We start from the raw sequence: 27,023 nt of genomic DNA on the forward strand, positions 1-27,023 counted from the left end.
ATATTTTCTAATTTTTGGAGGTCAGGCCACGAACTTTCCAATCTACCCTCGTATTCCATGCATTTTAAGCGTTCAGTAACATATCAAGATGAATTACTAGTAAAACAGGGTAAGCATTTTAAAACTATCTTGAATGTTTTCTTTATTCTTGTTTAAATGATGTATAATAAAAAGTGTTTAATAGAAGTACTTTATATATCTAGAACCGTTCCCGAGAGCTGCAAAACGAACTGTCTTGGGGTTGTAAAACTGGATAAAATCCTGCATACCTTCCAAACCACCGAAACGATGGTGTAGCACCTTAAAAGAGGACAGAAAAGCTGTGGCACGAAAAGTAACTAATCTGTGGCAAGAAAGTACGTCAGAATCGATACGCAAAGATTAATGACCTAAGTGTCAGTCGAATATTATAGGAAACGTTAGCATGTGAGACAACGATGAAACAAAACACACTGCATTCAGCCTACCAGTAATATACAGACGCAAAATGGTATAGCAATACATACAATAGAAAAGCCATAGATAGTACGACAAAATACGTATATTTCTCGCCCTAGCACCGCACTCGGTATGACGTATCAAGCCCGTCAGTCACTGGATGCTATGCATGTGTGGTTTACTCCCTACTGTTTACTCCCTACCTCCTTCTGAGGTTTTGTTGTTGTATATACATTCGTTCGTTCCATTCTACAGACCCAATAATTTCTCAACTTTAGAGCCTTATTTGGTAACACTGATAATCTGTCATTTGCTTATTTCCTTTCACGTTTTATGTCAATTGTTTTAATGCCATAAAATGCTATGTTCTATTCGAAAAACTACAAGTTTGTATTGGGATGGCAACACTACTTGTAAATAAAATTAAGCGAAACCTTTCAGATTTACGTCTAACAATTATGCCGGCTAGGCTAAAGGAAATGATGATGACAAGAAATTAATGAAATGGTGGAGAAATTGGGAGGAAACGGGAGAATGCCGAGAAAACGCATGCTTACAGTGTTTGCCCACCACAAAACTCACTTTGAGGGAGCTGGTATCGAACGCATTCGCGAGACGTGAACGCTCTATCACTGAGCCACCGCAACCCTCGCAACACTGCTTGAGTGACACTACTGCCGTGTTCTTGATCATGTGAACCCTCCTGTATGTATTAGGTTATCTGTATACATTTGTCATTTTACGCTCTCTCCCGGCGTTTTTAGAGGTATAACTCGGCACAGTCTCACTCTGTCACTGGTTGGTGTATGTATTATACATGGCAGGTAAACAAGGCATTTCCGCACCGAGTGACTATCACCACGTTGATTAGCAATCTACAGTTAGTCAGAGTACCAATTTTCATAAATATCTAGCTGTCACAGTTCGCAAACTTCCCTTGTTAATTTGATCCCAGACCATGTGAGTTTGTGGTAGACAACATCGTGTTAGTGAGTTTTCTCTGGGTTCTCCCGTTTCATCCCACAAGTTATCACACAATCCTTATCTCTTATTAATCATCATCATTCTGCTTTAGCCTACAAGGCGTCCGTAACGATGGGATATATAAAAAATAGATTTCGTTTCATCTCATTCGTTGATGTTCGAGCTTTTTGATTTGTTACTACTATAAAGAACTAGGGTTAGTGACGTAATGTGCTGTGATCTAGTTTCCTTAGAAGCGCGAAAGTGCGGTGGGGAACGACATCTGCAGTGCAAATTGATCTTGCATGATGATTTTGTCAACGCTAGGATTGAAGTTTCGGTCGTGATTTGGAGCTTTTGTTAACAGTAGCGGCTTTTACATAAGGCGAACCGGTGAACCGCACGGGTATCCATAAACGTTTATTGGTAACATAGTATGAGACATTCAATAAAATTTTGGAAGTTTAGACAATTCCAAATATTCAAACCGATTACAGTTAAGTACACCATCTACAGGATATCAATATATACATCAGTTTATGATGGGCAACATTGTGTCCATGGGTTTTCTCGGGTTTCGTCCCACATTCTCATTCTACCAATTATTTTACCATAATCTACTTGCCTGAAAGGGCCCATGCACTATCAGTTTAATTGAAGGAAAACCTGATCATGACGTCAGAAGCGAAAGGAAAAGTGTGTGAACTGAAGGAATTCGTTCAATTTAGTCAGTTCCTCATGCGGTTATTTGAACTGAAGTACGGTTATTTTGACTGAACAAACAAACCATCTTTTGCTATGAGAACTGTGCTATTAACTGAAGGCAGCTGGTAAAAGTGAGGCATTGTTGACTTTTATTGAAGCCTACCGTGCTCGTCCCGAACTTCGGGGACATGTAACATGTGCATAATGCGAATCGGTATAAAAGAGGGGAGGCGTATGATGTGGTATTTACAAAATTAAAAGAGTTGGTACCTCAGCCAACACGCAATACTGTTATTAAAACAGTAAACAATCTATGGCCTGCAAAGAAGTGAACTCTTCAGAACCTCTGATGAAACTGAAGCAACTGACTGAAGGAACTGAAGGACTGAACTTGATTATCTGACGGCACTACACACACTATCAGTTCAGTTCATCGTACGATCGGTTAAGTCAGTGTCTAGCTCAGTTGGACTGATCAGTTACAACTAATAGTGTATGGGTCCTTTAAATCATCCGTCTTCCTTAACCTAAAGGGAATAGCGGAATAATCGTGGGATGCTAAACTGAAAGATTTCATTTCATGAATAAAAATATTGCTTCCGTCTAAATGTTCTGTGCAGTAATGAATCCCGTTGTTCTTCAATTTGTTCTGTAATATTCCTGTGGATCAGTAACCATCAACAAAGTGCTCTGTGATACTAGCAATACTTTTTTTTAACTACCAAGAAGCTTCGAAATCTAGGTAGAGCATTCATCTGTCGAAATAACCTCCTTCGAAGATAAAGTGTTAAAATTCAAGAGGGGGTTGTCAAAATGATAACTTTATATACTAAGAAAGTTCCGTAGTTTCTTGGGTAATATCATTAGGAAAATCTTAAGCAGGATCAAATTTAGGAAAATTGAGAAAATAATTCATTAGGAAAATCTTAATAAATTATTTTCTCAATTTTCCTAAATTTGATCCTGCTTAGTTGATGCAGCCAGGGTTATCTGTATATTTTAGAGTCTATTAGCCATTGCTCAGTTTCTAACTTCACACAACCTTTGAGGGACGTTGATTTATAACCGGAATTTCTTTTCATCCAGGTGTTGCTGTGTGCAGCTTGGCATCCGTGTTCCATCCCGCGATAGTGTAGTCCTTACACTTTTCTGCGACAACCAATAGTTGAGGAGATAGAGTCTCAGAGAGCTGCAATGGATAACAGGAACAAGCCTGACTGCATGGAACTGGCAGCCCTAGTGGAGGAGCGCTGTATCTCAAGTTCCTCCTGAAGGAAGATGTGAAACCTACTGAAATCTTCAGAAGATTAAGTGCGTAATATGACGAAGAATATCTCTCTCAGTCGCAAGTGTACGAATGGTGTTCAAAATTCAAGGCAGGAAGAGAATTCGTTCTCAACCCGTGGCCCGTACTCCACGTCAAGCTACTGCTATCAACGAAACCAACAATCGTCGGGTGGAACAGCTCATTCTGAGTATTAGACGCATTATTGTGAGAAATTTGATTACGGAAACAAACATCAGCGTGGGAAATGTGGAAACATCAGCGTGCCATGAACACCTGCACTTCCGGAAAATCACAGCCAGCTGAGTTCCAAAAATACTAACGTTCGACCGGAAGCAGTATAGGGAAAACGTCTCGTCTCAGCATCTGCAGCGATTTCAGAGAAGATGAGAGCTTCTTTGCAAAGATAGATAATCACCTGCGATGAGAGCTGGGTGCATCGTTACACTCCGGAATCAAAGCGCTCCAGCATGGAGTGGAAACATCTAGACTCGCCACCACCGAAAAAATCAAAGCATAAGCGTCCACTGGCAAAGTGATGTTGACGATATTCTGGGACAAAGACGGGGTGATATGCCTTGATTTCCTGGCACGCAGGGCCACAATCAATGGGACACACTAAAGAAACCTCGTTCGGACCAAAGTCAAAGAGGCTTTGAGAAGAAAACGGCCACAGACGGTGAAGGATGACATCATTATCCTGCATGACAATGCGCGTCCTCATACGGCCACGACAACGGTCACGGCTATCACCAAACTTAATTGGAAGATATTATACCATCCTCTGTATAGCCTCGACCTGTCGTCTTGTGACTTCCATCTATGTGGTACCCTTAAGGATAACTTGGGAGGACACAAATTCCACCCCGACGACGAAGTTAAAACGTGTGTACGGAAAGATCGTCCCAAAGAATTCTATGCCGTAGTGATACGGGCACTCCCAGACCAATAAGACAAGTATGTGCGTGTATACATGGGGAATACCTTGAAAAGAGCAGTAATTAATTCGCATGTTGTGTTCTCTATGTAACAGGGGGGAAAATATGTTATAACTTGAACGTCCCTTGTAGCATTCAAGTGTCTTAGCAAAAATATGAACCCTGAATTTAGAAGTATCGCTTTGATTTAAAAAAATGTTAATCAAATAAATTTGATGTAACATTACGCCAAATGAGAAATAATGAGATTCATGATTACTGTCGCAGAAAACATTCAAAATAATTTTAAATTTAACAAACGTTGTTTACATAAAACAAGCATTACTCTATTATCTTTATTAAGATACCATTTGTGTTGAGGAGCCCTGTATACTGCGATTTTTAAACAAAAACACTGCAGAAATCTATAATAATTCTATATTTGCTTGTTGATATTTTGACAGGCAGTTTTTCTGTTCTCGACACTTTTACTTGTCGTGCAGTCGGCAAAGGGCCCTCCCTGTGGGATTCCATTGTCCTAGGCTTTGCAAAAGCTAAGGCCGTCTCCTGGAGTCGTCCTTTGTAATCTCGCTGCTGAACGAGGATGCGAAACACCGAAGCTCAAACGCTTGCTAGTTACTACCAAACAACAACATCGATTTACGTTGCGTAAGCTTGTAGTAGATAGAGAACTCTTAGTGTGCATCAAAACAAAGTAATATTAAAATATTTCCCACACCCAGGAAAAATGACGTAATTAAATTGGGCGCTATTTCGGATGTTGAATCATTTTGACCCCCAGAAGCAAGTAATGCTTTCATCATGACCTCATCGTCATGGCATTGCCATACAACGTGCCCTTCCTTTCTTTTTCTCCTCATGATACGAATATTAAGAACAACAATCTTACAGAAATTAAATGGGAAAGAGGCAAGAAAGTTAGGCAAGCATATTTTACATATATAACGGTTGAAGATCGTAGTATTACTAGAACGCATTCTTGGATTGTATTTCTGATCCCATCTTCCAGCCAAATATTCTGCAGATAGAATGAAAAGACAGCGTGCTCTTCGTAGACCTTCATTCTTCGTTACTCTACGTTTTGTTACGTAATGTGTTTTATCAGCAGGTAAGCGTGAGAGAAGCGCGCCTAAATGCCTCAGTTGCTGGTTGGTTGTCAGTGTAGGTTATTGTGCCGCTCGGAGCAGCTGTTGAAGAATTCCTTCCTGTCTTGATGTCATGAAGCGTGGCCAACTACAGACAGAAACGCTCTGGTAAGCCTTCCAATTTCCGTATTTCGACAAAGCAATCAGTTGAACATCCACAAAATATTTATTGTGCACGGTTGTAATTATACCTTCCCCTTGAAGGGAAGCATCGTAGTTTCGTACTTTTTCTCCAGATTTCAAAACAAAGAAGTTTATCAAAATTTGGGAAAATATCAAATTATATCAGGATAACTAATGTGTCAAAGGTTATCATAGTACTTGTACACTAGTATCTAGATTGTTATGAAACTCACATTTCGATATTGCCTTTGTCCATTGTTGAGAAGGTTGTGGAAAAAAAGTACGTTTATTTATATACACGCATGTGTAAATTAAGAACATAATTAAGACAATAATTTTAGTAATTTTTTCATGATATGGGTACCAACAGTGGCATACACGAAATTTCTTCAAGAGAAGGTTTAACCACATAAAATTCGCATCGCTGATTTTAAGTAAGTAATTCAATGCTTTTGAAAGTTTGGAAATTCGAACACAAATTTTTCTTGCCCAGAACATGAGTTATTTTTGTATTTATACTTTCACAAACAAACACACACACCTACACACACACACACACACACACACACATATATATATATATATATATATATATATATATATATATATATATATATATATATAGGGTGTTTTAAAACCACACCGACAACGTTTGGAAGGTGAATCCTGACACCAAGATAAGACAAAAAGTAGACCAACCTGGGTGCAGAAATCTGTCATTCCGGAGTTATAGGCTGCCGAAAACATGAAAAAATGAACTTTAAAGGACCACAGCTCCAATACTATGGGACCTACCGTAGTCGGGTCAATAATGGGGACTATCGTAGTTCCTAAGTGAAGTCTTGACATGACTAAATGTCAACAATTCCTAAATGAGGGATTTCTGCACTCAGGTTGGTCTAAACAGTTTGTCAGAAATCACTTCCCAAACGTTAACTGTGTTGTTTTGAAACTATATATAGTGGCGGATCCAAGAGGGGCTATAGGGGCTATAGCCTAGGTATACACTGGATAAAATGTGTTTCAATCCTGCTTTACACTGGATAAAGCGGCAAATTTTGGTTTAGTCCCTCCCTTGATCATATCCTGGATCCGCCACTGTATATATATATATATATATATATATATATATATATATATATATATATATATATATATATATATATATATATATATATACGAGGGGCATGCTGAAAGTCGTGAGCAACATTGTTTCACAATCGTAATCTTTATTTTCAAGTGAAACCAAATATATCATCTACAGACCTTTCTTTCACTTTTCTATGTGGTCTCCGTTTTTTTTTTTTTTTTTTTTTTAATTCTCATCGTTCTGCAAGTTTCAAAATACCGTTGCGGTAGAATTCTGTTCCAGCTGCCCGTAGACACTGACGCACTGCTTGCCGAATATCCTCCAATGTCTCGTAGCGATGGACTTGCATCTTTTCCTTCATAAAACCGAAAAGATCATAGTCGGAGGGTGCCATGTCGGGGCTGTAGGAAGGCTGTGGAAGTGTTTCCCACTCAAATATCCTGATCAGCTCCATAGTGGCACGTGCAGTATGCGAACGCGCATTATTCCGTTGAATGATGATCTTTCCAGGACGTTTATCGCGCAAGGCACGACGGAGCTTCAAAATATTTGGATGTAGCGAGTAGAATTTATGGTTTGTCCGAACTCAAGAAAATCAACCAGAATGGAACCCTGTGCATCCCAGAAGACGTTCCCCATAACTTTCCCTACCGATTGCACTGTCTTCGCTTTCTTCTTCGATGGCGAACTCAAGTGGTGCCATTCCATACTCTTTCATTTTGTTTCAAGTTCATAATGATGGAACCAGCTTTAATTTCCAGTCACAATACTCGTCAAAGAGTCATCGCCTTCATGTCGAAATCTCTGAAGAACGGTTTGGGCAATGGTTAATCTCTGACGTTTGTGGTCCTCGGTTAATAAACGTGGGACCCAACGGGCACAAACCTTCCCATAACGTAAGCTGTGAATCATTTCTTGCACCACACTATGTCCAACACCAAGTTTTACAGCGATTTCTTTCACAGTGACACGCCTATCTCCCCTAATTAGCTCATCAACCCTTACGTTGTTGCATTCCGTGGAGGCAGTTCGAGGGCGCCCTCTCGAGGCACATCTTCGATATTCGTGTTTCCATCCTTAAAATGTTCCACCCACCTCCTAACCCTGTTGGCACACATGCACACATCTCCATAGGCACGCTGCTGTCTGCGGTGAATTTCAGAAGCTGATTAGTCCTCTTTAACAAGGAATTCAATCACAGCACGCTGTCGAAACGAAACATCGCTGCCTGCCATTTTGGAAATCCTTCCTGTGGTCACGTGCTAGCCAGGGGTAAGAGTGGATCAGAAAAGGTACTGGGTTGCCTATTGTAATTTTTTGGAGAAGTGGGGGGACGCCATAGATATTTTCTGGAAGTGGGGTAACGGCATTCCGCGCGTTCCCCCTCACATTTACCCATGGTGCTAACAACAAACAGCGTCATCGCCTGGAAAGAAAGGAAGAATGGTTTGTAGGTTGAGACGATATACTTGGTTTGACTTACAACTAAAGATTACGGTTGTGAAAGCTTTCAGTACAGATTACGGTTGTGAAAACATACGACTTTCAGTATGCCCCTTGTATATTCGTAATATAGAAGAGGAGTGCTGAGAAAATACTGGTAACCCAATTATAGCAGAATCGGAGAAATGGCCCAGGGGATTTCGTACTTCGGGTGGTTTTCCCCAGGTCACCGCCTGAAATCATTACTGTCCAATATCTTCCCTTGGGTACACCACTAGGCAGTACGAAGAGTGGGTGTGAGTAGACCTTGATTCATGCTATTCACAAATCTTAACAAACAATGAAAAGAAGAAACGCAGAACTACTAAAATAAAAAAATATTCCAAACAAATATCACATTGCCATATTTGTGTTACATGTCATGACTCGAGTTGTCATTCTACATGAATGTTGTGATTATTAACGTATTTCTAAACCTTACGTCACGTCGCTTTTTCACTTGTTCCTTTAATAGAATAATCAAACAGAAGAAATTTGTGTCCGATTATTTCGAGACTAAATAATGTTATAAACCTTCTATAGCCTGTGTTGCAATTGTTTACAAGCGTGATTCTGGTGTGTATGTGTGTGCCTGACCTACATTTCTGGTGGAGGAACTCAAAAGACTTTTTCGTACTGATGCAGTGTTGAAAAAGGCACACAAACTCACGAAGGTCAACTAATCGCAGTCGATGCAAGCATGACCACACACAACAAAATTCAACTTCTGCAATGTGGCTAGCTTGGCTCCTTCACAGTTCACTGACTCCAGTCAACGGTAAACTGGTATTTTTCCTTAAAGAATTTTCATTGTCTCAAAAAGAGCGGGCTTTAGAGTGTTACACGTTATCTGTAGACAGTGATGTACGGGTATTGAGTGTGAGTGGTAGCTGGTAGGGTCCGTCATTAGATGAGTAAGGTGTATCCAACTTCTGTAGCAGTAGCAGCTCCAGGCCCGTAGCCAGCCCAAAAATTTAGGGGGGGCCCGGTAGAAGTTAGGGGGGGCCGACCCAATAATATTATACTTCATCACCATATTATAGTTCATTTGCAAGCCTACCGTGAAATTTTATGGGGGCCAGCCAAAATTTAGGGAGGGGCGGGCTCCCTTTTGCCCCCCCCCTGGATACGGGCCTGAGCAGCTCTCAAGGGAAGTCAATTCGATAGAAATTAAAATTGTATCGCTAGAAACCAACGGAAGAAAACTTGCAGTACCTAATGGCCTAATTCCTAGGTAACAATATACAACAAGTAGCACATTAGCTACAGTAAGTTTTTCTCTTACTTTATAATAAGGGTTTCTACCCCCCCCCCCTGAAAGGCTTGGGCGTAATCCTCAAATTCCCATTCTCTTCCAAAAATTTACCACTTTTCCCTCTAATTTGCCATTATCCCCACGTTTACATCTCTACCCCCAAAGTTACCACTCTCCTCCCCAATTTTTCTCTTCCTTCCAAATTTACCTTCACTGTCCCATCGTAATTTTTACTGATGTGACTTCCTCAAAAGCCGCCACTACTTTGAAGATATTATTATTATATATCATGTCGCATAAAGTTAGTCACAAACTTTTTCCTTTTAAGTATCAGACTAACTACTTTATTTTGCCGGCACTTACATGTAATATATATTTGAATGTAGCACCTGGGAAATTTGTGCGCAATTAAACTGTATCCTTCATTGCCAAAGCGATCGACTCGTCACACCAGCGGTGACTAATAATTTCTTTTATGTGTGTCAAGGTGTCATCTGTTGAGGGTGAGGCAAGGTTGTATAGTAAACAAGAAGAGTACAATTCTGTATTCTTTTCACATTATCTTATCTAAGAATTCCTAAGTGAAATGTTGTGTATTGTGAATTCGTAACGCTGCGTATATTGGATGTTTTTGTCAAACTTAACAATGATTTACTGTATGTTATGGGCATTGGATGATACTTTCACGTAATGCTACACGATTAGAATAGAGATGCTTTAGTTTAAACTGACATCTGAATTTCTTTAAATAAAATGACATATCTTTAAGTTTTTAACATTCCTGCCAACAGGTCCTAAATAGTAATCTGGTAGATGACCCTGAGTGAGCTCGTGATCTTCTTGACGTATCTTTATGCATAACACGAAGGTGCACGTCGCTCCGGATTCAATTCCGAACGGCAGAGCCTTGAAAAATTGAAACGGGTTGCGGAAGATTTCACCTTAAACTATATAGAGTGATGTCTCATCTAACCTCAGTGCTGAAAAGGGCCACTAAAATTCAACAAACAAATAAGATGAACAAGTATCCTTTGTCGGCAGATGGATAACGTATTTGTTTATGTCACGCGTACCCAGGTTTTATTCCTGGTAGGGATACTTGTCTTGAATACAAACTAGTTCTTCGATATTTCGATAGATGGATCGATGAATGCAGGCCCGTAGCTAGGAGCTAGATCCCTGTGATAATCCTCCCCCCACTGAAACTTTTAGTTTGTTCAAATAAATATGTCTAAAATCCTACCAGTTACAATTGCGAGCAATATACAGTATGGCCGAGTACAGGACGGTCGGTTTGATTGTAAAACGGAATAGAAAACCCAATCCTAAAATATATATATATTGGTTACTAACGTCAATTTCCTGCTTCGCTGGGCTAAAGTAAGAAAAATTAGTAATATGTTCCGTTAATTAGTCACTTTTTACTATTACTGAAGCGGTCTATGATATCGGTCATTTTCGATCAATTTTATATGGTATATATATATATATATATATATATATATATATATATATATATATATATATATATATATATATATATATATATATATATATATATATATATATATATACCCTTCTACGTTGTACGGTCAAAGTGAGTTAAAAACCATCCCAGGTCCAAACCTCATCTATGTTGAAAATTTGATCGAGATTGGTCAAATGCTTCAAGATTTATTAAGTCACAAACATAATCACTTTTATTTATATGTATATATACTAGCATCAATTACCCGTTTCGCTGGGTTACATTTTTTAAAAAATAATATCCTCCGTTAAAATCGCTTTCTGATATCGGTCATATTGCGTGGTTGAATTTGGATTTAACGGTATTGGAAGTGTCACTATTCATCTCAGTAACCCCGAAAACTATGGAAAGATAGATAGATATAAAAGAACATGTGTGTGTATCACAATCAAATTTTCACATAGAGGTGAGTTACCTAAAGCCACCAAATTTTGTACACAGATCAATCTTCAGATCAAATCGGGTACAAAGGTCTTTTTTCGATTTTCGACTGGAAGTGTGTAGGGCTCACACATTCTCGGATTTCAAAAAATAGACTATCGCAGGATCCCTTCAGGTTAGGCAACCTACTTTACTTTGCTGTGTTTAAGGTTGAATACTGCTCGGCCCGTGTGAACAATTCTGCTATATATAGGGTATGTCAAAAGTCCCCTGGCATAGGGTAACTGTTATTATCAGAATTCCAACAAAATGTAAGAGGGGAAACCGTCTTCAAATATGATGTTTTCAATCTAAAGTGAAGGATTTTTTTAAAATCGGAAGAGCCGTTTAGGTTGTTATGCGCCCAATGTTAAACGTAAATACAACGTTGCTATTTACCTGGACCCACAACATAAGTGAATAAAGTTACTGTCTTTTACGCTAACATATCAATGGCCAACCACCATTCACATACTTTTATAAAATTTATCCACTTCCCAGTAAATGGCAGCATTGCAATTTCATTTAAAATTGGGCGCACGTCGTCCGATTTAAAAAATTTCTTCAGTTTAGTTCGAAAACTTTATATTTGAAGACGGTTTCCCCTCTTACATTCTGTTGTTACTCTGATATGAACAGATTTACCCTATGCCAATGTTTTTTCAGACATCCATATTATATACCCTATATAAAGTAGAAATCACTTTATGTGTCTGAAACTAGCACTAAGTAGGAGAACAACTGAATCAATCTTATTGCACTTTCATTCAAATGCGTACCCCAGGGGACAATAGCGTTCATTTCTGATTTTGCCGGGGTGAGGGATGGGGAAGACTATCCACTGAGATATAAAAGCTTTACATCTTTTTATTATATTAATATACAGTTTATTAAAACGCATCTATTTTCCAAACTCAACATGGCAATTGCCCCTCTCCTAAATGACACCCTTTCCAGGAGGGAAACAGGGTTCAAATACACAAACCTATGCTCCCTGTGTGAAGAACGGGCATTTTAGTTAGTTTAAAATATTAGTGTTCTTGGCTAATTGTTTCTTTAAAAAATGCGACTGAGATTATTTATGTATTTTTCTTAACGACCACTCTGTTGTCGTGAAAGTTTCTATACTTAACTGCCTTGATAAGGATTTATTGCTTCGTTAAAAGAGGGATGCATGTAATCATTTCTTCTTTTCAGAAACTTAAAAGCACTGTCAGAAAAATTTTCAGAAGTTGTACAGTCACATTAAATTATACTAATTATTCAATTGTGCTTCAAATGCTTTTGTTTTACGCTACTCATTGAGGAAAATCGTTGATGCTTGATTTGGAGTTCAGCTTTCCGTTTAGCACCGAGGCTATATGAGACGTGGGCCTACAGCTTAACGTGAATTTCGAACCGCATGAGCTTCCATCAGGAATCGAACCAGATCTCCAGTATCGCAGGCCCGTATGATAATCACATAACCACGAGTGAATTAGTAAACGAATTTCATTATAATAGCATTTATAATTAGAAACTGTAAATGTAGCATGACCTTAAGTTAACCCCTCCCCAAAATATCTTGCCCCCCGTCTTACTGTTCTGGTTACTTCGATCAATATCTAGAGACGTATCGATCCGACATTTAAATCTTTCGATATTTGTCGATATCGATTTTTTATGTTCAAATCCGAATATCAGGTAGTGAGTCAGGTTCTAAATGTTAGGCAGTAAGCCCCGTCTCATTAATTTCAGAGCTGAAAAGGAAAGGTAAATCAATAACAAATGAGTTTCGTTTCACAGTGTGAAATTATGATACACCTCCGAAATATGACATCTTAATACTAAAACTTTAAGTAGTACCTCCATAATTACTGGTTGCAATACAGTTATAACATCAAAGATATAACCTGTTCCTTGGACACTGAATTCATATATATATATATATACAAGGGCGGATCTAAGGGGGGGGCTACGGGGCTATACCCCCCCCCCCCTTGACGCTCAGGTTTACACTGGATAAAATGGGCTTCAATTCAGCTTTACACTGGATAAAACGGCAAATTATGGTTTAGCCCCTCCCTTGATCATATCCTGGATCCGCCACTGTATATATATATATATATATATATATATATATATATATATATATATATATATATATATATATATATAAGCCATTACTCGCTATCCATCCCTTATTGTTTTTGTTCTACGGCGATAAATGTTGAAACCAAAAGTGGTCAATTTGAACCACTTCTGATTTGAATGGAGGGCTAACGGTGGAGATGTAACCTATCATTGGGACACTGAATCGATTGCAAAAAAAAAAAAAAAAAACTGCTTCTCGATACCTTTTACCGTTTTTGCTCTCTGCAAATAAGTATTGAAACCGGAGCACTAATAAATTTCAACTACCTCCGACTTCGGTACAGGGTTGTGCTTGAGACGCTGCAACGATTTCTAAAAACCATTATCGCTATCCATCCATTACCCTTTTTGTTCTATGGCGATCAACATTGAAACTGAAAACGGTTGATTTCTACAATTCTGGTTTGAATATAAGGTAACGGAGGAGATTAGATATATTTTTGCGACAGTGAATCAATTCCATAAAACTACTACTCGATATCTTTTACAATTTCTTCTCTATGGAAATCAATATTGAAGCCGAAAGTACTAGTGAATTTCAAATACTTTCGGTTGTAGTACAGTGTTACTGATTGTGATTATATTCTTTTGAGACTCTGAATCAATTGCAGAAAACGGTTTGTCGCTGTCTGTTATTGTCTCTGTTTTGTGGCGATCAACTTTGAAATCGGAAATTGTTAAATCGAACCACTTCCAGTTTGAATATAGAGTTAACGGAGTGGATGAAACCTACTTTTGGGACGCTGAATCGATTGCAAACAATTCGCTTCTCGATTTCTCTTACCGTTTTTGCTCTATGGAAATTAGTATTTAAACCGGAAGTAGTAGCAAATGTCAACCACTTCCGGTTTTGGTAAAGTGTTGCAGTTGTAACGATATGTTCTCTTGAAACATTGAATCGATCCCAGTAAACTTCTTGTCACTATTTGTTACAATTTTTGTTGTGTGGAAATAAGTGTTTATACCGGAAATGGTTAATTTGAACCACTTCCGTTCTGAATGTAGGATTGGGGAAAAGATGGAACCTATTCTTGGGAAGCTGAATTGACTGCAGGAAAAAAGATACTTTTTAATATATCTTTCCGATTATGCTCTACGGAGACAACCTCTGAGTTCATTAAGTACCTAAAGCTCCCTACAACGAATATTATGATTAATACTTCTCATAATCACAGATTAGTTTTGACTGGACACCAAAATAAAAGAGGCGACGTTAGAGTGGCAGGGGGCACTTGAGTCGAACGGTAGGACCATTGGCGTTACTAGGATATTTTGTTAAGGGAGTCCGTGGCCTCCTACTACTGTGAATTACAAGAAACGACTGCAGTTTCAGTTTGTAGCCCAACGTATACTATGGAGGGCTTGGCCACTCCTAGCCACACTCTAGTTACGCCTGTGGAGGACCTCACCTACGTTTATTTTCATTTCTTTGTTCATCTTACGGAAATAGAACATCAAGTATTTGTTGATTTTACGAAAAAGAATTTCTTATCATTACAGAAAGGAAAAATTTAAGGAAAAGCAAGCAATAAATAAATAAAAGAGATGTTTAACCATATAGCTGTTGCAATATACTGACGGAAGTACGACAACTGGCGAGGAAACTATGTAACTTTTCGTGCTTATAACTGTTGTAGGGTTATAGGTTTATCACAAATAAACCAGCTTATCTATTTATGGGTTAGTCATTCATTTATTATATAAGAATTTTCATTTGCATGCTCGTGGTGTTAGTAATGACAATAAAGTGCCTGTGACGTTCTCAAGTGATTGTCTTCTGTCCTACAATAGTTGATGTATATAGCTGTGCTTTTATAAACATGCAGGTATGTATATGTTCTTTGTTATTGTCAAGTAGCATGAATAGTTATGACTTCATCGGAAGCAATTATAATAATACAGTCAGAAATGAAGTTATAATGACAAAATGTATTATAGCTTGAGTAGTATTAAGTAAGTACCTTGTGAATAACTGCATACGGATCTTCAGAAGATGCTAAGTTTTCAAGTTAAGATGACATGCCAATATATGCTTAGGCTAACGATATACAAATTAAAGTTCAAAAGACTTGCAAGTAGAGAGAGAGAATTGTCTTCTTTTCCTTTTTGTCTTGGAAAGAACCAGGCCCGCAACCAGCCACAGAGGTTTGGGGGACATGGATATGTTAGGGGGGCCAAGTCATTAAAAATTCTCTTGCACATATTTGAATCGTGTTTCTTGTGTTGAAGTCTGGAGGGGCCACGGAAAGTTTAGGGGGCCAGGCCCCCCTAACCCCCCTCTAGTTGCGGGCCTGGAAAGAACTGAAAAACCATTAAAAAGTGTGCTTCATTAGTTTTTAAAACGAATTCTTCATTAAATTTGTTTCTAAGACTTTATTAAACTTTCTGTTAACAAAGTTTTACTAAGCCTGATGGCCCCTAATTCGGAGATTATAAGCTTACATACTACAGACTAGTAGGATTACCGATTAGGAATTAGATTTCTGTACTTTTGGCATCTATGGCCATGTTAGCCTGTTACGTATGAGGAATGACGTCCCTCAGCAATCACACTATGCGGGGAAATGGAAAGAAGAAAGGATTGAGGAAAGAAGGAAGCAGCCTGGGACCTGTATGTTAGGTACCATTACGGCATTTGTCTGGTGTGGTGTAGAAAACCCAGGAAAACCTCACTCAGAATAGCTGGCCTGAAAAAGCTTTTACACTTTTTCGACCGAGTGTCATCACCGGAAATCGAACCCGAGAACGCTCTCACCAAAGATGAGAGCATTAACGACTACGCTACGTTACGCGGGGCCACTACACACTATAGACATTTTACTCACTTGTATAGCATATCAAAGACTATCATCGTGCTACGTTTGATCCAGTTTGGTTGAGATTGGTTGATTGTTTATGTTTGCAAAAAAATGTAAAACCCCAAAATTGATGGCCCACTAACTGAGGAACCAAAAGTCTGGTCCCATATATTTTATAAGCCTTCTATAGCTGGGCCATGTGAATTTTCATCCAGATCGGATGCAGGAGTGCCCAAAGTCGTGGTTTTAGGATGCAGTTTGCGCCATTTTTCATTGATAATAATACAAACTGGAAAACGGCAACTTTGGGAGAGGCAAAACGGTAAATTTAAGAACCATAATGGTATTTTTAAAGAGAAAATGGTAAATGTGGAAGATAGTTGTAAATTTGAGGCAGATTAGTTAAATTTGAGGATTGCACCCAAACTCTTGAAGGGAATGGGCACACCTGACGAAGTGAATTCGGTTATGCTCTTACGATATATATAGTGTCCTTGACTTTACAGGAAAATATCGAGTAAGGACGATAAACATGGCCACAATAGAAACAAAAATACAGTATTATACGCTAAATTTAATCTTGTCCTTTTCAGCACCGAGGCTACGTGAGATGGGACCTACTGCTTAAAGGAAACCATTATACTACTAGAGTTTGCGTCAGAGGCAATCGTACCCACCGGAAATAGAACCTAGAACCATGCGCACAGAGCACATGCGTTAGCTACTTAGCTATAAAGGGGCATAGGATGAAAAGAGCTTTCTGTAGTCAGATGCTTAAGGTATGTGTCTATGGTGCACATTCTCTCAGGTTCGATTCTTACTGTTCTTTGTTCCTGCTAACCGACAAACGAAGTAACTTGTATTTTTTTAAAAAAAAATAAAAAAGCACGCTGATTTACTGTTGGCCTACTGACCCTTGTGCTTCTCAGCAAAATAGATCACCAGTTACAAAATAGTTAATAATATTAAGTTAATTGTTACTCTTTCTATAAAACAACCATACAAAACTATGGCATTATTATAAGTGACAAAAATATAACACAGAACATCTAATAATATTCCAGTTAACTATTCTTAATGAAATAATAACAAGAAACATTACATATAGTGATACCAACCTGAAAAGTTATAAAATCCATCTCGAGAGTCAGAAACCCACGTTATACTAATTACAAGATAATAATAATAATAATAATAATAATAATAATAATAATAATAATAATAATAATAATAATAATAATAATAATAATAATAATAATAATAAATATGAATGTAAAACTAATCGGTCTTCCATGTATAAGCTACAAGATAGTTTGTAAAAATATTTCCTTAATCGACAACAAGTCTTTTCTTGGTCAAAAGTTTAGTGTCTTCATCACGCCTTGGTGCGATGGCCTAATACTGAGACTAACATACTAATTTCATTCTTCATATATTTTGTGTGGAACGTCTTGGAAGTTGATTGATTATATAGTTAGCGTGCACGCCTTCCATGGTGAGACTCGAGTTCAATTCCCGGCAGGGGCTTATGTAACTAGGATTCTACTTTATGCTATAGGTTCACGTCTCATATAGCTTCGGTGATGAAAAGGGACCATAGACACCAACTTATCAACCAAATCTAACACTAGAATATTACAATTGGATACATTCAGAAAAGAAAAGAATGATATATTATACATGTATATGTCAGATTTAATATAAGCCCGATTTAAAGCATGAGAAAAAACATAAAAGTGTTAAATAAACGGTTTCAAATTTCGGCTTTATATATAAAATATAGAACACCAAATTATATACAGTATATATACAAGGGCGGATCCAAGGGGGGAGCTAAGGGGCTATAGTCCCCCGTTGACGCTCAGGCATACACTGGATAAAATGGGCTTCAATCCTGCTTTACACTGGATAACTATGGTTTAGCCCCTCCCTTGATCATATCCTGGATCCCCCACTGTATATATCAGTAGCGTCTTCTCTGGGTGTGCAAGTCGTGTGTTAACGCCCAACGAAAAATGAAGAAAAGAGTATTTTAATTTAATTAAACGGATCGTCAGAACTTGGGATTTTTTATTTTCAACGAGACAGAATCAACTGTTGAAGTGCAAAAGAACAGAGAAGTGCTGTGCGGTCTCCGTCATGTTTTGAGGAGGCAACTCTGCGAGTAAGTCGTTGGCAACGCTTTGGCTGAAATTTCACTGCTTTAGAAGACTCCTATTGTGCATGCGCTTCGTGCGTTCCTCACCTCGTACTTGTGGGATCCAAGGCGTTGGTTAGGAAATCAATGTCTTGGGTTTTCTGCTTTCCTCAAGCGTTGCCAAGTCTGTAGATTTATTTGTGGATGTACAGATATTTTATAGCAATATGAAAAACATTTTTTGGGGGAGAGGGGGTATGATGTACGCACTTTTTTTTATTGCTAAACATATAATTCAATTCAAAAGTTAATGGTACAATCTACTTCTTCCTAAAATACGTGTAAGGAGTACGGTGAAAAGAAACATCATTTTTTTTTTCGATCCAAGTTGTGTTGGAAGTGACAGTTGATGAAAAAAGAAAAAACTGGACGTTAAGCTACAGAACGGTTTTCCATTCTGCCTTTTATTTCCCTAATTTTCATTTACTTTGTCGTTAGTGAATCATCCTCAAGACTTACGGTTTCGGGCCCCTATTACTGTTTTTAAAGCAGTAATCCAGAGGTTTCTACGCAAAGAAAGACGACTTGAGCTGAAGTTCCCATAATTGTAAGTAAATAAATGCTTGTTTTTTATTTTCAGTTTCATATTTTGAGAGTATATTTACTTATACTATAATTATTATAATTAAATATATTCCTTACGTAATAACATCCTCCTTGATTGCTCTTTATAATTTCCAGACTAAATTGTTTTTTAAAAAATGCTACTTATAGGTTGGTGTAAATAGGACATTATGAAGTGACGATCATGGCTCCTTACTTCCGGAAATTGCGATAACTTCCAGCTACAGACCATATTCAGGAAATCGATGGGTCACTATTAAATACTCGTATGCTGAATACGAATGCCACTAAAATAGTTATGCGTAAATCGCGGAAAATTTATCACAATATTTTTGATCAGTAAAAAAATGTGGGTGGGCCCATCTTTGCTCCTGGGAAGAGGGGGTTTCCCCTCTTGTGTCGCCTATGGTTGTGAGGGTTAATATATTTTTCCTTTCTTGCCAACGCCCTAACATCCACGTCAGGAGACGCTACTGGTATATGTATATATATATATATATATATATATATATATATATATATATATATATATATATATATATATATATATATATTGGCAAATGTAAAGTATCTTACTATTAAAAAAGACGGTGTCCCGACAAAACGTACCACTTTTGACGACCTGTCATAAATGACAACCTATCATGGATTAATTAAAGCATTTCTGATATTTATTCCACGACAAAACGTACCACTTATATAAATTACAACCTGTCATGGACTAATTAAAATATTTCGGATATTTAACCCGCGACAAAACGTACTACTTCATGTTAAGAAACTACTTCCTCATGAGCAGGTAAAACAACGGCAGTATAAGGTTGAGAAGAACAGACAGGTAATGTATCGAGTTGTCAAAGTGCAGAAACTCATTGGTAAAAGAGGGCTCATTTACAGAGGAAATGTAGCAGCCTATAAACTGAAAGACACAGCTATAGATCATGGAAACTTTTTGGATATTATTCCTTTCTTAAGCAAATTTAATCTTCCGCTTAAAAGTAATTTAGATAAGGTCACCGAGAAGAGTCATATACGAGGAAGTAAGCAGGATAGTGGTCGCATAACTTTTACTAAACACGGTGAGTTATGTTTTGAATGCTATCAGCGCACTTATCACATAAGATATTTTGAAAGAAGTCTCTCAAGCTTCAATATTTTCTGTTGTATTAGACACTACTCAAGATATAGTAGTTTTAGGCCAGTGCTCTGTTGTTTTACGGTATGTTGTTAAAATGGTTGTTAAACAAAGTATTGTTGTCATTGTAAAATGCATATCTACCACAGGCCATTGTCTTTGCGGTTTACTGCTGGAAATTCTGCAGAAGTTGAACCTTGATATTAAGAATTTATTTGAAATTTTCAACCGATGGCTCAAGTAACATGCAAGGACAATATTCGGATTTTTTCAATTCACCTATGATCAGTTACACGTGTGATTTAGTTGATTTTGAGTTTAACGGCCCTTTTAGCAGCGAGGCTATATGAGACGGGACATACTGATTTACGGGAAATCCGAAGCACATGAGCTCCCGCCAGGAATCGAACCCAGATCTTCTACGACAAAGGCGCATACGCTAACCGCTTAACTACCAAGAAACTCGTGTGGTGTTACGCTCATATACTCAATCATGTCATATGTGATCTGACAAAAAATGCATTGATTCTGTGTCATTGTTCTGCTGAATGACTGTGCGATATTTATGCGTGAATCTTATCAGCGAATGTACATTTGGAAGATCAAATGTTAACAAAGACGTCTTACAGTTATTGCGGAAACAAGATGGTAGAAAACACACTGTTTTTCAGAAAAAGTTTGGTCATTTTTCGAACCCAAAAAGTGCTTTGTATATAGAGTTTACCATAACAATTAAGAAAATTGCTTCTACAGAAAATATCAAACCAAAAGCTAGGTGTAAAGCGAAAGGACATATAAAAGATTTTCTCAAGTTCAAAACAATTCGGACAACAGGTGACGACCTCTCTGTCAAACTATCTCCAAATAGAGGGTGCTACTAGTGTAGTTCTATCGGATGGTGCAGACTACTCTGTTCCAACTGAAAGAGTAGAGAGATGATTTTGAATCCGTTAAGAATGCAGCATTAAGCTTTGCAGAATGGGCCAATAACAAATTTGAAGACTTAGAACGTGATTTCTTTTTTTCTATTGACCTATCGACAATTCGCCTTCAGAGATGGACAAAGATTTTTCCTGTGAATACAAAGATGAAGCTGCTTCTATCCAATGACCAGGTACTGCATCGAAGCATTTAACACAATATTGGACATGGTAGTTGTGAGTATTTCTTCAAGATTCAAGAAGCAATGTACTTTATGGATTATTTGGACCCTAGCCACTTCAACCAAGTAACAGAACTTGCAGACGCGCCTTTCGATAAACTTGCATATTTTCTGAAAAACTTCAGTTAAGAAGTTAACAAGCATACTATAAATGTATTCTCTTGGACTTTTGAAGGACGTGGATATCCTTGAAAGTCCGTCTTGATGACGAGCACAACCGAGGAAAAATGATGGTGCTGATAGTGCAAATGATTCAGAATTAGGAGAAAATACATTTGTTTACAAGGAAAGCGAATGCAAAACGTGCTGCAAAATTGTCCAATGTGCTGCTTTTTAATTTTGCAGAATTGTAATTTGTGCAGTAATACTTATCCAGGTTTCCAGCATACAAATTTTTATTGACTTTGCCCGTAACTCAGGTAACGTGTGGAAGAAATTTTTCAAAATTGAAATAAACTGAAAAACATTTTTAAAAAGGCTAACGAGTACCATGTCTCAGGAACATTTGAAAACATTTTGTTGATGTCTATTGAAAAAGATTTATTAAAAAAATATTTCGAATGCAAAAGTGATAGATACAGTGGCATCAAAAACTAGTACACTAAAACATCTACTAATTTTGTAATGTAGTATAGTACGTTCTCCTTGAACTTTATATAATATTTTGAACAATTCAGAATAATATACTGATAAAAGAATATCAGGTTTTAATTGTCAATTGTTAATACTATTGACTTACTGTAGAAAGAAAACTGTACAATTCATTTGTGACATTGAGATGCTGGTGGCCCTTGTGGGAGAAAGCGCCCACGCCCCTCTAATAATGCCTATCCGTCTCTGGTCCAAAGCCTGGATAAAGTGTGATGGAAATAAGCAAATATTCAAATCTTGCATATGCAAGATTCTTGCTGGTCTTAGTCTGGCGAGAATCTTGCAGGCATGGCCTTAGTCTTAGTCTTGGTCTTGCATCGGTACTTTTCTCAGTACCAATCTGTTCAACTTTTAACCTTATTTTGGCCGATATATATATACTTATATACCGTCCTATCAAGTGGTACGTTTTGTCGCCTAACATTATTTGATGGCTGATTGGAAGACTCTTCGCAAGTAGCCCTCCAGGCAAGTGGTACGTTTTGTCGCTTGTCATTATTTGAAGTGTTTTTATAAAACCCTTCACAAGCAGCCCTCAGAGTAAGTGGTACGTTTTGTCGGTGGTACGTTTTGTCGCTAGTACGTTTTGTCGCGTATTCAAAAAAGACACCTGTCTTCAAAATTTAGGCTATATGATACATGAAAGAGGCTTTATTCCAGAAAATGTGCTGCAGGGAAAGAATCAAAATGTGATGATGCTCTATTGGGACACGATTTGCTAGCTCCGGAGGACAGTTCGCGAACTCCTATGCCTGGAAGAAATATTGCAAGAAAATAAGTTGAACGTGGAATACGAATCGCATTTGCTTCCACCGTGCATTGAACCGGAGTCTCTTGTATTGAAGACAAGAGCGCACCCACCCATTTAGCCATAAGGAACCTCACAATCTGTTCCTGTTGTGACTGAAGAGATTCGCTGCTTGTGCGGGTGCCTTGCACAAATAAGTATCCTGAGGTTCTCAGTAGGACATTCATACAAAAAGATTCCGGTTAACGCCGAACGGAACTAGACAGGAGAAAAACATGTATACAATTGTCTGCAAGAACCAGTTTTCATCCTGCCAGGTTACTGTGAACAACAAACGTCAATACAGTAGCTGTTAGTTCAGTTTTTCAACAGAGAAAGTTTAGAAGTGTGTGTAGTGTAGAAGACAAGCGGAATCGACAATTATTATTATTTATTTATTTCACATGAAATTTGATCCAAGTTATGTTGTGTCGTACATAATTATATGTGTTAGATAGCCTACCTTATGAATTTGTTTGGAAGACCTGTAATTTATTTTTGCTTATTATAAGGAAATATAAGTACAAATAAGAAATTGGAAAAGTGATACAAGTACATGAGGTTAGTAATTTTAAATTCATTTATGTTAATTACGTATAAGGACTTTTTAAAATATGTATAATAGTTATGATTTAAATGTGTCATTAAAGGTCGGTGAATTCATTTTTGAGAGGGTAAGAATTTGTTCTTGCCTATTCGTCGTATTGTATATGAATATAGATTTCATAATAAGAATAAAACTTTTTATCAAGCTTAAGAATGAAGTTGCTCACTTATTACACAGATTCGAAAGTCTCTGTCACCAGTGGCGTATGCGAAATTTCATCAATGGTAGGGTCAAGCACTCAATCTCTTATCCTTTCAGGACAAGCGTCATTTATATATATATACGGACATCTCTGGCGGGGGACGAGGGGGACGTGTACCCCCAATATTTAGAAATACAAAATAGTCAATATTTTATTCTAATTTAATTTATTTACTAAAGACATAATAACATATAAATAAGTATGTTTATTTGGAATATAATATTCAGATTGTGAAACTATTGTAACAGAGTTCTTGGTATACCTTAGTGGGTCCCCTAAGCAGAAAGGTAACAAATGGAATCAAAGATAATAAACAGGTTGTGGTAGGTAATATCATTTAAATCACTTTCTTTGATGTCTCCCCAAATTTTACATCCCAGAGACGCCAGTATATATATATATATATATATATATATATATATATATATATATATATATATATATATATATATATATATATATATATATATATATATATATATATATATATACAACTATTGTATCTTAATATAGTAAATATTGTTTTTTTTTTTTATCTTACTCAAGTCTGTCCTTGCGTACGCCATTGCCTGACGCATTATGCTTGTGTCGCCAAAGTGCTGGGAGAAGAGGCTACGTAAACTTAGAATTTATTATGCAGATTGCTATCGATTTTAATTCAAGTGAAAACAAAATTATAAAATTTAGTACGTATTTTCGACATTATGATTGGAAATTCTACCATGCAGCTTGCTTGTACGCTGTTTAGATGTCAGATTTCTCTTTGATAAATCAGTGATTCAAGTTATCTTACTGAGGCATAAATCTCGATAACACTGCTAAAAGTTTGACCCTGGGATATGATTTAGTATAGACAGTTTTCCAGAAAATTTTCTCCAAGGGAAGAAGTCAAAATGTGAAAGGCTGCAGTGGAACACTATTTACTAAAAGAGTCCGCACACGATTGACATGTAATCAATTTAATTTATTATAGCTGGAGAAGGTGAACGGTTGGCTAACTCCAAGGAGGTGGAGAGGGCAAAGCCACTTCCCGGAAACATGCCTGGAAGAAACACTGGTTCTGTAATCCAGTTCTCCTGGAGAATAAGTAATGTAGTACAGAATGGTGTCTTTCGTCCAAAGTAATGTTGGATAGCCTCCAACTGATGACTATTAAATCGTGACACTAATAATTGAATTGTATTAAGACCATGACATAGCTTAGTATAGTTAATGAGGTATAGAACAAAATTATGATTAACTCGTAAACATAAATTTCTATTCAGCTAAAATAATGTCCAAAGTCGGTATATGTGGGAATGGGGATGGCGGAAATTTCATAACGACATAATTTATACCGTTTACCAAACATTGTTAGAGTCATCAAATCTAGGAGTCTCAGGTGGGCGAGTCATGTAGCCAGAATAGAAGAAAGTAGGAACGCTTTCATAGTTTTAAGTGGAAATCCAATCGGAAAACGACTATTACGAAGACCTAGGCGCAAATGGCAAGACAACATTAAGATGGATCTCGCAGAAATAGGAATACAAAGTAGAAACTGGATCCAGTTGTTTAAGAACAGAAGTCAATGGAGAGGTTTTGTGAACGCGGCATTGAACCTCTGGGTTCCATAGGTCATAGAGTGTTACATTATGTATATAATAGTTCATTTAGTTATGGACTGTAGAAGTAAAAAAATGTTAAAATTAAGTATTTCAGTACGATTGTGCCCTTTAGGCTAAGGGAGACAAATGATTAAGGCAACTGAATGATGATGAGAAAATTGGTGAAATGAGAAAGTGGGAGGAAACGGGAATACCTCGAGAAAATCCACGAACACGATATTGTCCACCACAAACTTACTTGGCCCGGGGATCGAACTAGGAACCCGACGCTTCAGAGGTAAGCGCTGTACCATTGAGCCACCTGGCCCCATAAAACGCTATAAAGTAGTAGATTGTATCTATTACTATTTGTTTTCTCTTAGGCAGTAGCATACATATTCCTAGCATTTACTCATACTAGGCCAGTGACGGTGCCAGCTTTAATTTCTTGGGGGGACAAACGGATGGGCAGATACAGTTTTGAGGTAGCCATTTTTTTGTATACCGAAAAGAATTGTTTTATATTATTTGACCTTGCATTAAAATATAACATGTCCACCAAGAACGCTCACTTCTCTCCCTTCGTATAGCATCGTCTCTATACTAAGGTAATTTTAGGGTAATATGGGCAGAAAAAACAAATTGGTAAAATTTCTTACACGTATTAAAATATAATTTGACAGCACATGTTACACAAACATATACCGATACCTTGTCTATACCCTCTTACAGTTTGCTCTCAAAAATATTTGAATGGTTGTTGAGAAAACTAAAAATACTAATCTTAGTGCGATTCCCCATATTCAATAAAATGTATCTGTAATGTGGGCAGGAGTTATGGATAAAATGATCAGGTGTCTCTTATAAGTAATTAAATTGTTATGCGTGAGAAATTAAGACCAAAAACATTATAATGAATAGAAAAGTACTAAGTACTTAACACATAACGCATTTGATCCGTGAAATAACATTATAGAATACATGAAACCATTAAAAAGAAAATACACAATGCTCATTGTAATATTATTAGCTACTTGAAAACTATAATGTTAGATACGGAGACCAAATGCGATAAGTTTAAAAATCTACATGGGGTAATTTACTTATATGGGTGAGTTTTTCGGGTGATTTTCTCAAAAATGACTCAGGTGATTCTTTTTATATTTCTTGCTAAATACTTCATTAATAAACTATACTAATGTTGTGCAAATTATTTATTGTACACAAGGGGTAGTTCTCTTTAGGAATGAGTTTTCTTTAGAGAAACATTCTCGATAATTTTATATTTTATTTACAGTACATTCCACAAATAAATGTTTCAGTAATAGCTGCAGCACAACATGATTTAGTTTAAGAAATTGGAGCAAGAAAGTTTGGTGCGGAGGCGCGTACCTTTTATTTCATTAAACGTTAATATTGTAAAATTTGTAAATATTAGTATTATTAGTTCTGATTTGTCGTGATTTTATGATACGTACATTTGTAAAAATGTTTATTTTCAACGAACTTAATTGAATTATCTATGTCTGTCTGTCTGTTATTTGCGATTTTTTTTTTTTTTCGATTTTGAACCCTGCATTCGATAGAGCATCAAAAACTATCTGAGAAAGTGGTGGAATATTTCGCGTCACTCTTTCCGTTTTCAAAATATTGACCAAAATATGGCCAATTTCCGGAGATTTAAGGAGCCATATAACGGGAACAATAAGTTATAGAGAGATGATATTGGTGTTGATCAATACCTAAGAGGATGGTGAATATTTTGGTACTAAATAGTAACCAGTGGCCACTGTCCAACTGGCCACTGGTTTGGCCAGTGGCCTTTAGTTAAT

General features: G+C 37.2%; 1 protein-coding gene across 3 annotated transcripts in view; it reads left to right on the forward strand.

The window, feature by feature from the left end:
• The first annotated feature begins 5,362 nt into the window (after positions 1-5,362).
• Positions 5,363-27,023, forward strand: part of LOC145686514 (synaptotagmin-1-like) — a 103,512-nt gene continuing 81,851 nt past the window's right edge. Inside the window, exon 1 of one of the 3 annotated variants that reach the window (XM_081759898.1) lies at positions 5,363-5,582. The gene's annotated coding sequence lies outside the window, so the exon portion shown is untranslated. Of the gene's footprint in view, positions 5,583-15,195; positions 15,332-23,126; positions 23,361-27,023 lie in introns of those variants that run through there. The other 2 variants (XM_081759899.1, XM_081759900.1) reach the window with 2 other exon arrangements.

The sequence above is a fragment of the Thermobia domestica genome, chromosome 5 (genome assembly GCF_964235325.1).
Source record: "Thermobia domestica chromosome 5, izTheDome1.hap1.1, whole genome shotgun sequence".
In the NCBI taxonomy this organism is placed as follows: Eukaryota; Metazoa; Arthropoda; class Insecta; order Zygentoma; family Lepismatidae; genus Thermobia; species Thermobia domestica.